The following is a 12,222-nucleotide window of genomic DNA, read 5'->3' as shown; positions in this document are numbered from 1 at the left end:
AAGAAAGAAAAGAAAGAAAGAAAGAAGCAAAGAAAGAAAGAAAAGAAAGAAAGAAAAGAAAGAGGAAGGAAGGAAGGAAGGAAAGAAAAAGAAAGAAAGAAGAAAGAAAGAAAGAAAGAAAGAAAGAAAGAGAAAGAAAGAAAGAAGAAAGAAAGGAAGGAAGGAAGGAAGGAAGAAAGAAAGGAAGGATGGATTTAAATATGTGGATTCACCGTCAGGTGGAAGAGGAGCCAAATGCATTCTGTAATGACCTGGAGAATGGAGCTGGTAATACCATGAAGATAGAGACTATAACAATACAGGTCCATGGATGCTGGGTACTTAACTACGTTCCAGGCACTGTAATTAGTGCTTTACGCAGATTATTTCATATATTTGTCACAATGTACTGGTATCATTGGGGTTTGATCAGAGAAGCAGAGCCATTGTGAGTTAAATAAGAAATTTAGCTTACAGATCAGACCTTATGAATATTGAGAGCTGTGTAGTTTGTGTATAGCTCTTGCTTCTGCATCTGGTTTTTGGCCTGAAGTCAGCATCTCCAGGAGTTGGGAAGGCAAAATGGGTGTAAAGTGGAAGACAGCAAGAAAGAGCTGAAATTCACATCTGCCTTTCATCAGAACTTACGATGGTCACATTGGTATCACACTGGAATCTTCGTCGGTCTCTCACTGTCTCTAAGCCTCTGACTTTAAAGATGCCAGTGACCTGTAGAGGAGCTGGCACACTTCACCACGGAACTTCACACAGAGTTGGCCCAGGATCCAGAGATGCTGAAGAAGAGCTGGCCAGGGCTGGAAGAGCTGCAGGCCCAGTTGGTGCCCTACATGAATAATGCAAACCAGATCTATGCTGATGTAGGGAAACTACAACAGCAATGGCCCTATACCCTACTTCCTGCCTTACTTCTGCCCTCCAGTTTCCCCTGTGGTCAACTCTAACCCAGGACCAAACAAGGAAGGGAATTTTGGGAACCTTAGTTCCAACTTAGCTAAATTGATACAATGCAAAGCTACCGTTATCCACATTTTACAGAGAAACAAACTGGTTTAGAAGGTTAAATAACTTGCACAAGAGCACACAGATGGTAAGTGGGAGAGCAGGAACCATGAGCAAAGACAGTCTGGCTCAGAACCGGAATCTTGACCACTGCCCCCTACTGCCTTTCCCTAATGCGTGAAAATTAGAAGAAAGCAGCCAGACTCAGTGACGCATGCCTGTAATCTCAGCACTTTGGGAGGCCGAGGCAAGTGGATCACCTGAGGTCAGGAGTTCGAGACCAGCCTGGCCAACATGGCGAAGCCCCGTCTCTACTAAAAATACAAAAAATTAGCTGGGTGTAGTGGCATGCACCTGTAATACCAGCTAGTCGGGAGGCTGAGGCAGAAAAATCACTTGAACCCAGGAGGCGGAGGTTGCACTGAGCCAAGATTATGTCACTGCACTCCAGCCTGGGCAACAGAGCAAGACTCTGTCAAAAAAAAAAAAAAGAAAGAAAAAGAAAGAAAGAAAAAAAGAAAGAAAGAAGAAAGAAAGAAAGAGAAAGGAAGAAAGAAAGAGAGAAAGGAAGAAAGAAAGGAAGAAGGAAAGAAAGAAAATGAAAATTAGAAGAAAGCAAGTTTCAGCTCAATGGCAAAATGATCAGTTTAGCAGTATGAGCTAGCCCACAGTGGAACAAGCTGCTTTGCAAAGCAGAGGGTTCCCTGTCCTAGATGATGCTCAAACACAGGCTGGGTAGCCATCTGTCAGAGATATTACACAAGAGGGTACCCACTGGGAGGGAGAATGAACTATGTGGCTACTCACAGCACTTTCAACTCCAAGATTCTACGTTTCTAGAACATATAGTTCAGGGAAAGGACTGGAACTCACAGTGTACAAGGAATATAACAGAAGGGATGGAGAAGACAGAAATGCTCAAGGGTGGGCTAGAAAGAGACTTAGCCAAGCTGTGCCAAATGGTGCCAAAATCCACCGTGAGAAAAATAAAAACTATAGTCAACCCAAGAATTGTTTTTCACACACGTGGTGCCACATTAAAAAAAAAAAAAAAAACTCTGTAGTGGTGTTTTTTTTTTTTAAATTCCATGAATCGACTTGATCTCACTGAATTGACAGGACATTTTTGTTGTTGTGTAGGTGTGATCTTTAAAAAACCTGTGGAAAGACTGCAAATTAAGACATGCTATCCATTGACTCTTTAAAATGAAAGTTTAATCAATTGAGGGCATGACAAAAAGTTTGAAGCAAATATCCAGATACTTCAAAGAATGGCTTAGAAAAGAATTTTCACATTTGAATCTCTGCCAACATAAACACTTAATAGTGAACCTTATGTCTCGGTTACAGTTTAAAAAAGTAAAAGAAAAAGGCAGTGACTACTCCAATGTTTCTGTAGCAGATACATCCTAATAGCATCTTTCCAAAGCAGATATTACAATAATTTTCTTTTCTCCCCTCAAACTCTACACAAGCTGGTTCACCAACTATACACATTGGAGGTCATGAGAAATCAAGGTAAAGTTGTTAGATGAAATTGACTTCTCACCAAAAAAATTACAAATCTGTAAAGTTTATGGAATAACAAAATCTCAAAGCCAATAGATATAAATGAAATCCCACGAGAAAGGTTATTGCAGGCCGGGCGTGGTAGCTCACGCCTGTAATCCCAGCACTTTGGGAGGCTGAGGTGGGCGGATCACGAGGTCAAGAGATTGAGACCATCCTGGCCAACATGGTGAAACTCTGTCTCTACTAAAAATACAAAAATTAGCCAGGCGTGGCAGCACGCGCCTGTAATCCCAGCTACTCAGGAGGCTGAGGCAGGAGAATCGCTTGAACCCGGGAGGCAGAGGTTGCAGTGAGCAGAGATAGAGCCACTGCACTACAGCCGGGCGACAGAGCAAAACTCCGCCTCAACAAAAAGAAAAAAAGAAAAAAAAAAAAAAGAAAAAAGAAAGGTTATTGCAGTGTAGCAGATGTCTCCCTCCACCCTTCTCTGCCTGCTCTCTACCCAGGTGGCTGACTTGAATGGAGCACAATTAGTGGGCATCATTGTTTTCTGGTTTCCAGTGGGGTTTAAGCCAATGCGCAGTCCCAGAAGAAGATCAGAGGGAGGAAGGAGAGTCAAGCTATGGTATTTATTCTCCTAACATTCTTCGTTCAAGGTCACCTTGGGCAACAGAAGATAGTGTTATTTATTTATTTATTTATTTATTATTTATTTATTTATTTTCGAGACAGAGTCTTACTCTGTTGCCTGGGTTGGAGTGTAGTGGCAATCTCAGCTCACTGCAACCTCCACCTCCTGGGTTCAAGTGATTTTCCTGCCTCAGCCTCCCGAGTAACTGGGATTACAGGCACACGCCACCATGCCCAGCTAATTTTTGTATTTTTGGTAGAGATGGGGTTTCACCATGTTGGTCAGGCTGGTCTCGAACTCCTGACCTCAGGTGATCCGCCCCCCCTTGGCCTCCCAAAGTGCTGGGATTACAGGCGTGAGCCACCATGCCTGGCCAGATAGTGCTGTCCTTAAGACATCTCTCTCTCTCTCCACCTCTCTCTCTTTCTCATCCCATTGTTAGTATAAACGGTAAAGGCTCTCCACTGTTAAGAGACTCAGGGGACTACACTCTCCTCTGTGGCCTCCCTACTCCCTGCCCCACACCTTTGTAAGCAGTCAGTTATTAAACCCTCCTCAAATTATGTTAATTAGAGAATGCCTTCTGTTTCTTGCTGGGCTCCTGACTGATACACACAGAATTATTAAAATACTAGTAATTGTCAGATCTCAGCATTAGTGCTGTGTCCACCATTTTCAGAAAGTTAGATTCTCACATTTCTTTTTTTAATGTCTCTTAAACATTTTTTCACAAAGATTCTCACATTTCTATTTCTGAAAATTCTAATTATGAGTGAGACGGTTACACCTAGAGTTTGGTGTTGTTAATATTTCACACTCTGGAGCCAGAATGCCTGGGTTGAATCTCAGCTCTAACACATACTAGTTGTGTAATTTGGGCAAATCATCTAACCCAGTGATTTTCAACCTGGGGATAGTTTTGCCCCTCAGGGAACATTTGGCAATGTCTGCAGACATTTGGATTGTCACAACTGGGGTGGAGGGGTGTTGTTATGGCGCCTAGTCATGGATAGACAGCAGAGATGTTACTAAACATCATAGAAATGCACAGGACAGCCCCCCACCACCAAGAATTATATGGTCTGAAATGTTAATAGTGTCAATAGGTTGAGAAACCCTGATGTGACCCTTCTGTGCCTCCATTTCCTAATCTATAAAGTGTAGTTAACATTAGCACATACCTCATGGGATTGTCTGAGGGTTCAGTAAGCTAATACATACAAAGCACTTAGAACAATGCCTGGGATACAGTATGTGCTCAATAAATGTAAGCTGACATTGTCATCTTCACCATCATTATCAGGCTCTCTAGATCTCCTAGTACAAAGAGGACTTGCTCAAAGGCAGGCAGTTAGAAATTCATTACGAAAGACAATTCACTAAAGCACTGCAAAAGCAGAGGTCTTGCCTGGCTTTATTCTACTGTATCCTCTGCACCTCAGTGTCTAGCATCTATTTTATTTGTTGAATATATTGCACCGACTAGAATTCCTTACACACACACAGTAGGTGCTCAATGGTAGTGGTGGTTGTGGTGGTTATAATGGATTTCATGACAGTATATCTTTGGAGCCTGAAAACAAGAACCAGTGGGTATCTTCTTTCACTTTCTTGCTCAAATCTTTTTAATTTTGTTCAACAACTGTTCAACAACTCAAGGCCAAGAAGAAATTCACAGAAAAGTTAACATGATTTCTAAAATTGCAGAATGCATATTTATATTTTCCACATATTTTAACAAGGTATTGATTTAGAATTATCTTAAGTGGCACTTTTTAAATTTTTTTATTTTTACCTTGCTTCAGTCCAACGAAAGAATTAGAGTTGGATGACAATGTCTAAAAATTAAGCAAGATGATAAGGCAAAAGCGAAAATGAGGGTACAAAAAAATAGATGAAGCAAAGAGTTAGGTTAGAACCCCCCAAAATACCCTGTAAGAATCTAGCCCCCTGCTAGAAGGTCACAAATTTGGCAGGTAAATGCAGAGTAACACCTGACCCATCACGTATTTTGCACATTCATACAGTAAAGAACTACAAGAAAAGAACAACTATTCTTTGTAATGACACATGAAAGTTCTCCCTACACAGGGCATACTGAAATGATATTAATCTCTTCAGTGGCGTCTTTATAGGGAAGTCAATAGTTTATGGGACTATTCTTTATAACGTCCTGCAGCGTACACCAAAGATATGATGCTAAAGCACAGTCCAATAAAAGTAACTCTACAAATGGGTAAAACGACACAATTTGGGTATAAATCTTTCTAGAAGTCTCCCCTAGTCCTGGGCTAACAGAGCGCTGTAAGGAATGGCCTCCCCAAGCTGAGCTGCTCACCCACAAGCTCAGGTATGTCTGTGACAAAACACATTTCACATTTATGAGCTATTTTCTTGCGCCAGTCATTGTCCCAAGGGTCTTAGAAATATAAGCCATTAGGGCTTTCCAGTACTTTAGGAGGCTGAGGCGGGTGGATCTCTTGAGGCCAGGAGTTCAAGACCAGCCCAGCCAACATGGTGAAACCCCGCCTCTACTACAAATACAAAAATTAGCTGGACTTGGTGGGGTACACCTGTAGTCCCAGCTACTCGGGGGGGCTGAGGCAGGAGAATCCCTTGAACCCAGGAGGTGGAGGTTGCAGTGAGCTGAGATGGCACCATTGCACTCCAGGCTGGGTGACAGCGAGACTCCGTCTAAAAAAAATATATATATCTATATATATATATGTATATATATATTCCTACAACTTCATGGTGGGAGTATAATTAGTAAATCTCTCATTTTGCAGATGAGGAGACTGAAGAGGTAAAGTAAATACTTGCAAAATGTTATCAAGCTAATAAATGACAGTACAAGGAACTGGGCACAGGCAGCTTACATGTATGAGGTCTATATCACCTGCAGCCTAAGAAGGGACAATGCTTCCTCCTCGCCCCCACACTTTGCCAAGTGGTCTAGGCCTCCAAGGTCAACCCAAGTCCTACTTACTCCAAAGCATTGCCACTGGTTTTAGTCCACATCAATCTTTTACTCAGTTTTTGTTTGTTTGTTTGTTTTTTGAGACAGAGTCTTGCCCTGTCACCCAGGCTGGAGTGCAGTGGCTCACTGCAACCTCCGCCTCCTAGATTCAAACGATTCTCCTGCCTCAGCCTCCCAAGTAACTGGGATTACAGGCACCCACCACCACGCCCGGCAAATTTTTGTATTTTTAATAGAGACAGGGTTTCACCACGTTGGCCAGGCTAATCTCGAACTCCTGACCTCGTGATCCGCCCACCTCGGCCCCTCAAAGTGCTGTGATTACAGACATGAGCCACCACGCCTGGCCAGTTTTTTATTTCAAGAAAATCTGCATGCGCTGCAGGGGCAGGAAGGCAATTGTTGCAGCTCTCAGACAACAGTCTCTGCCTTCAAGAGGCAAAATGGGATCCCCAGACAATCCAGAGACTCCAGAATCTCAAAGCCTAACTGTCAGATTAGTGTCCCAAACAGGACATGAGAGAAGGAAGACCTAGACGAACGAAAGCTATTGCATCAGGGGCCTCCACATACAGGAGGGGTCTCCAGGTGGGCTGAGAAAGAAGGAAAGAAGGAGAGAAAGAAAGGGGAGCAGAGAAAGCCAACTTGGCAGGAGGCAATATACTGACTGAAGGCTTCCAAAACCATGTATGGCACAGTGCCAGGAACTATTCGAAGTGCTTTACACATATTAACATATTAATATTCACCACCACCATGCATGCGGTAGGGATTATTATCATTCACCTTTCATACGAAGAGAGTAAGCACAAATGGGTTAAGCAACTTGACCAAGGTCACACAGCTAATGATAGGCAGTCTGTCTCCAGAGTCATTGCTCCTAATATCTATGCTGTACTGCTTCTCTAGAAGGAAAGCTTCCTGCAGTGGAGCATGCAGAAATGGTGATGGCAAGGTAAGTAAAAGCCAAGGCAATGGAGAGCCTTGGAGGCCAGATTAAGGAGTTGCTAATTATGGATGCCGTAAAGGGCAGAAAGTCAAGTGTCAGGAGAGCTTCAAGCCAGAAGATCCCCAATATGGGTACCCTGCTATTGGGTCACGGGAACTATTGTTGCATAACAAACCATTCCCCAAATTAGTGGCTTAAAACAACCATTTATTTGTTCACAATTCTGCAGTTTGGCTAGAGATTGGTAAGGATGACATGTCTCTGCTCCGTGTGATGTTATCTGGGGTCACTCATATGGCTACACTGATTTGGGAGCTTGGCTAAAGCTGGAACATCCAAAATGGCCCCAGTCATGTCTGGCGCCTCAGCCTGGGTGGCAGTAGTGACTGGACACCTGAACTCTTCTCTATCTGACCTCTCTCTCTTCTTCCATGTGGTTGTGCATCATTCAGAAGTCTAGCCCAAGTGTCTTTATGTAACAGCTGGCTTCTAAGAGGGTGACAGCTGAAGGTGCCAAGTTTCTTCAGGTCTAGGTTTGGAATTGGTACAGCATCACTGTAACTGCCCAAGGGGTTCACCTTGCTAGCTGTCCAGACAGAGCCGATTTATCAAGACAGAGGAATTGCAATACAGAAAAGAGTAATTCACACCCAGCTGGCTGTGCGGGAGACTGGAGTTGCTTCTTTTTTTTTTTTTCTTTTTTGAGATGGAGTCTCACTCTGTTGCCCAGGCTGGAGTGTGATGGCGCAATCTCGGCTCACTGCAACCTCCACCTCCTGGGTTCCAGCGATTCTCCTGCCTCAGCCTCCTGAGTAGCTGGGACTACAGGCGCACACCACCATGCTCAGCTAATTTTTGTATTTTTAGTAGAGACGGGGTTTCACCATGTTGGCCAGGCTGGTCTCGAACTCCTGACCTCATGATCCACCCACCTCAGCCTCCCAAAGTGCTGGGATTACAGGCGTGAGCCACCGCACCTGGCTGAGACCGGAGTTTTATTATTACTCAAATCAGTCTCCCCGAGCATTCGGGGAGCAGAGTTTTTGTGGTTACGTTTTTTTTTTTTTTTTTTTTTTGAGACGGAGTCTCGCTCTGTCACCCAGCTGGAGTGCAGTGGCGCGATCTCGGCTCACTGCAAGCTCCGCCTCCCGGGTTCACGCCATTCTCCTGCCTCAGCCTCTCCGAGTAGCTGGGACTACAGGCGCCCGCCACCACGCCCGGCTAATTTTTTTTTGTATTTTTAGTAGAGACGGGGTTTCACCGTGGTCTCGATCTCCTGACCTGGTGATCCGCCCGCCTCGGCCTCCCAAAGTGCTGGGATTACAAGCGTGAGCCACCGCGCCCGGCTCGGGGAGCAGAGTTTTTAAGGTCAACTTGGTGAGTGGAAGGAAGCCTGATTGGTCACGGATGAAATCACAGGAAGTCAGAGCTGTCTTCTTGTGCTGAGTCAGTTCCTTGGTGGGGGCCACAAGATCAGATGAGCCACTTTATCAGTCTGGGTGGTGCCAGCTGATCCATCAAGTTCAGGGTCTGCAAAATATCTCAAGCACTTATTTTAGGAGCAGTTTAGGGAGGGTCAGAATCTTGTAGCCCCCAGCTGCATGACTCCTAAACCATAATTTCCAATCTTACGGCTAGTATTAGTCCTACAAAGGCAATCTAGTCCCCCAGGCAAGAAGGAGGTCTGCTTTGGGAAAGGGCTGTTATTGTCTTTGTTTTATTTTTATTTATTTATTTGTTTATTTTTGAGACAGAGTCTCGCTCCGTTGCCCAGGCTGGAGTGCAATGGCGCTACCTCAGCTCACTGCAGTCTCCGCCTCCCGGGTTCAAGCAATTTTCTGCCTCAGCCTCCTGAGTAGCCGGGATTACAGGTGCCCACCACCACACTTGGCTAACTTTTTTGTATTTTTTTTTTTTGGTAGAGACACGGTTTCACCATCTTGGCCAGGCTGGTCTCGAACTCCTGACCTTGTGATTCACTCGCCTTGGCCTCCCAAAGTGCTGGGATTACAGACATGAGCCACCGCGCCCAGCCTATCATCTTTGTTTTAAACTATAAACTATAACTAAGCTTCTTCCAAAGTTAGTTCAGCCTATGCCCAGGAATGAACAAGGACTGCTTGGAGCTTAGAAGCAAGATGGAGTCAGTTAAGTTAGATCTATTTCACTGTCTCAGTCAATTTTGCAAAGGCGGTTTCATCACTTCTGCCATATTCTACTGGCCAAAACAAGTCCTAAGGTCAGCCCATTTTTAAAGGGAGGTAAATAGACCTCACTACTTGATGGGAAGTGCCGGAGGCATAGAGCGGGATGGGCGGCGATTGTTAGCAGCCATCTTTACAAACAATCCGCCACGATGACACCAGAGATCTCGGGTTTTGTTGCTCTTGTTCTCCCTCTAATGCTCTGTCATAAATGATATTCTCTCCACAGACCCCCAGGACATCATAGCAACATTCCCTATGCACTTACTCTCATCCAAATGACATGCAAGCTAAGGAAATTGTATGTCCAGGGTGTCATCAGGGAAAGTCATTTTAGACATCGCAGGGGTCCCATGGGAAAAAACTCCACTCAGGTCAGAAAGAACCAGAGCACCAAAGGTCACCAAGTACGCCATGGCTTGAGGTGATGGTACACTGCAAGGGCTCTAATTTTCCCCCAGGAAATGAGTGGGTATACTGGGATCCTGTGGCAAAATCTTGCCACTCGCCCTTTCAGTAGACAGTTTTATTGCAGCACAGCCATGCTCATTCCTTCAACTATTGTCTATGGCTGCTTTAGCATTTAAACAGCAGAGTTGAGTCGTAACGACAGAGACTGCACGGTCCATAACACCTAAAATATGTGCTGTCTGCCCCTCTACAGAAGAAGTTTACCAAGCATGGCACCAGGAATAATGGTCAGTAACTGTACTCTTTCTCATACTTATTTTATTTCCAGAAATTACACTGACCCCAGGGCTCACATTTTAACTGGCAGTAATAGGCAATTCTTGGGCTGGTCCATACAATTCCTTGAACAGGCAAGAGAATATAAAACTTTCAGTAATAAAATGTTAAGGTGCTTTTAAAGTCAAACTAACTTGTGCCTTAGCACTTTTAGAACCGATTTTCAAGCCTTCACTGGCATACTCCCTCTATGAAAACCTCACATTTTTCCCAGAACAGAGAGTTGCAGGAGATTTTGAATGCTCAGAGATTTTTTTTTTTTAATAGTAGGCAAATTGGTCATCCTCAGTGGATAATCACTGTGCCAATTCACAATCAAGAAAACCCGACAGAGCTCTCAAACTCTGCTAACTTAGTAGTGCTTGAACTTTTTGAAAAATTCAAGGTAATTATGGAGGACTGCCCTTTTGTCTTCGCTTGCTTGTATACATGAAAGACTTTCAAAATACCTACTTTTAAAAACACATTTAATACTGTAAAATTGTGTTGTTTATGAGAAATGATTTTGACCATGTTTTCATATACAAAATAAAATCGAAAGATTAAATCCAACCTACTGTTTCCCTGGAACCCTTGAAGTTTTGCTCCCATGCCTATCAAGAATATATTTTTGAAATTTTATGTTTAAAAAGCTTTCAGGGAGCTCTTTCCTTTTGCTGCTGCGGCCGCAGCCCTGAGTATACTCAGTCTTCAGAAGAGGCTCATCTCTAGTGTCCTCCACTGTGGCAAGAAGAAAGTCTGGTTGAACCCCAGTGAGACCAGTGAAATCGCCAATGCCAACTCCAGTCAGCAGATCTGGAAGCTGATCAAAGATGGGCTGATCATTTGCAAGCCTGTGACTGTCCATTCCCAGGCACAATGCCAGAAAAACACCTTGGCCTGCCGGAAGGGCAGGCACATGGGCATAGGTAAGCAAAAGGGTACAGCCAATGCCTGAATGTCAGAGAAGGACACGTGGATGAGGAGAACGAGGATTCTGCACAGGCTGCTCAGAAGATACCTTGAATCTAAGAAGACTGATTGCCACGTGTATCCCAGCCTGTACCTGAAGGTGAAGGGGAATGTGTTCAAAAACAAGCAGATTTTCACGGAACACATCCACAACCTGAAGACAGACAAGGCCCACAAGAAGCTCCTGGCTGACCAGGCTGTGGCCCGCAGGTCCAAGACCAAGGAAGAACGCAAGCACCATGAAAAGCGCCTCCAGGCCAAAAAGGAGGAGATCATCAAGACTTTGTCCAAGGAGGAAAAGATCAAGAAATAGAAGCTCCCCCTTTGTCTTTACATACTGGCCTCCATGATTACACAGATCAGCCATTAAAATAAAACAAGCCTTTATCTGCCTGGAAAAAAAAAAAAAAAGCTTTCAGCCGGACACCGTGGCTCATGCCTGTAATCCCAGCACTCTGAGAGGCTGAGGCAGGCAGATCACTTGAGCCCAGGAGTTCGAGACCAGCCTGGGCAACCTGGAGAAACCCCTTCTCTACTAAATATACAAAAAATTAGCTGGGCGTGGTGGTGCTCGCCTGTAGTCCCAGCTACTCAGGAGGCTGAGGTGTGAGGAAAGCTTAAGCCCAGGAGTTAGAGGCTGCAGTGAGTTATGATCACGCTACTGGACTCCAACCTGGGTGATAGAAAGAGATCCTGCATCCAAAAAAAAAAAAAAAAAGATTTCAAGGCCAGGTGAGGAAGCTCAAGTCTATAATCCCTTTGGGAGGCTGGGGTGAGAGGATCTCTTGAGCCCAAGAGTTCAAGAGTACCCTGGGCAGCATAGCTACACCTCATCTCTACAAAAAAAAAAAATTGCTGGGCATGGTGGTGCATGCCTGTAGTCCTAGCTACTTGGGAAGCAGAGGCGGGAAGATCACTTGAGCCCAGGAGTTAGAGGCTACAGTGAGTTATGATCATGCCACTGCACTCCAGCCTGGGTGACAGAGAGAGACCCTGTCTCAAAAAAAAAAAAAGATTTTAAACACATAATCACCGACCCAGCAATTCCAACTCTAGAATTTTTTCTAAAGTTCATGATATGGTATAATTCAAGATTATTCACAGCAGAATTGTTTGTAATAGCAGGAAAGCTTAAGTAACCTAATATCCATGAATAAGGGACTGGTATTGTTATCAGTAGAAGGTGTCCAGGTTCTTGGCTTCTCGAAAAAAGAATTGGACAAAACTCACAATATGAAAGCAGTCAGCC

The 12,222-nt window shown here is 44.2% G+C and overlaps 1 pseudogene; it reads left to right on the top strand.

Moving 5' to 3' along the window:
• The first annotated feature begins 188 nt into the window (after positions 1-188).
• On the top strand, positions 189-11,286 carry LOC100591547 (annotated as a pseudogene).
• The last annotated feature ends 936 nt before the right edge of the window (positions 11,287-12,222 follow it).

The sequence above is a fragment of the Nomascus leucogenys genome, chromosome X (assembly GCF_006542625.1).
Source record: "Nomascus leucogenys isolate Asia chromosome X, Asia_NLE_v1, whole genome shotgun sequence".
In the NCBI taxonomy this organism is placed as follows: Eukaryota; Metazoa; Chordata; class Mammalia; order Primates; family Hylobatidae; genus Nomascus; species Nomascus leucogenys.
Note: the sequence above shows the minus strand (reverse complement) of the source record. Positions and strands in the feature narration are given on the sequence as shown.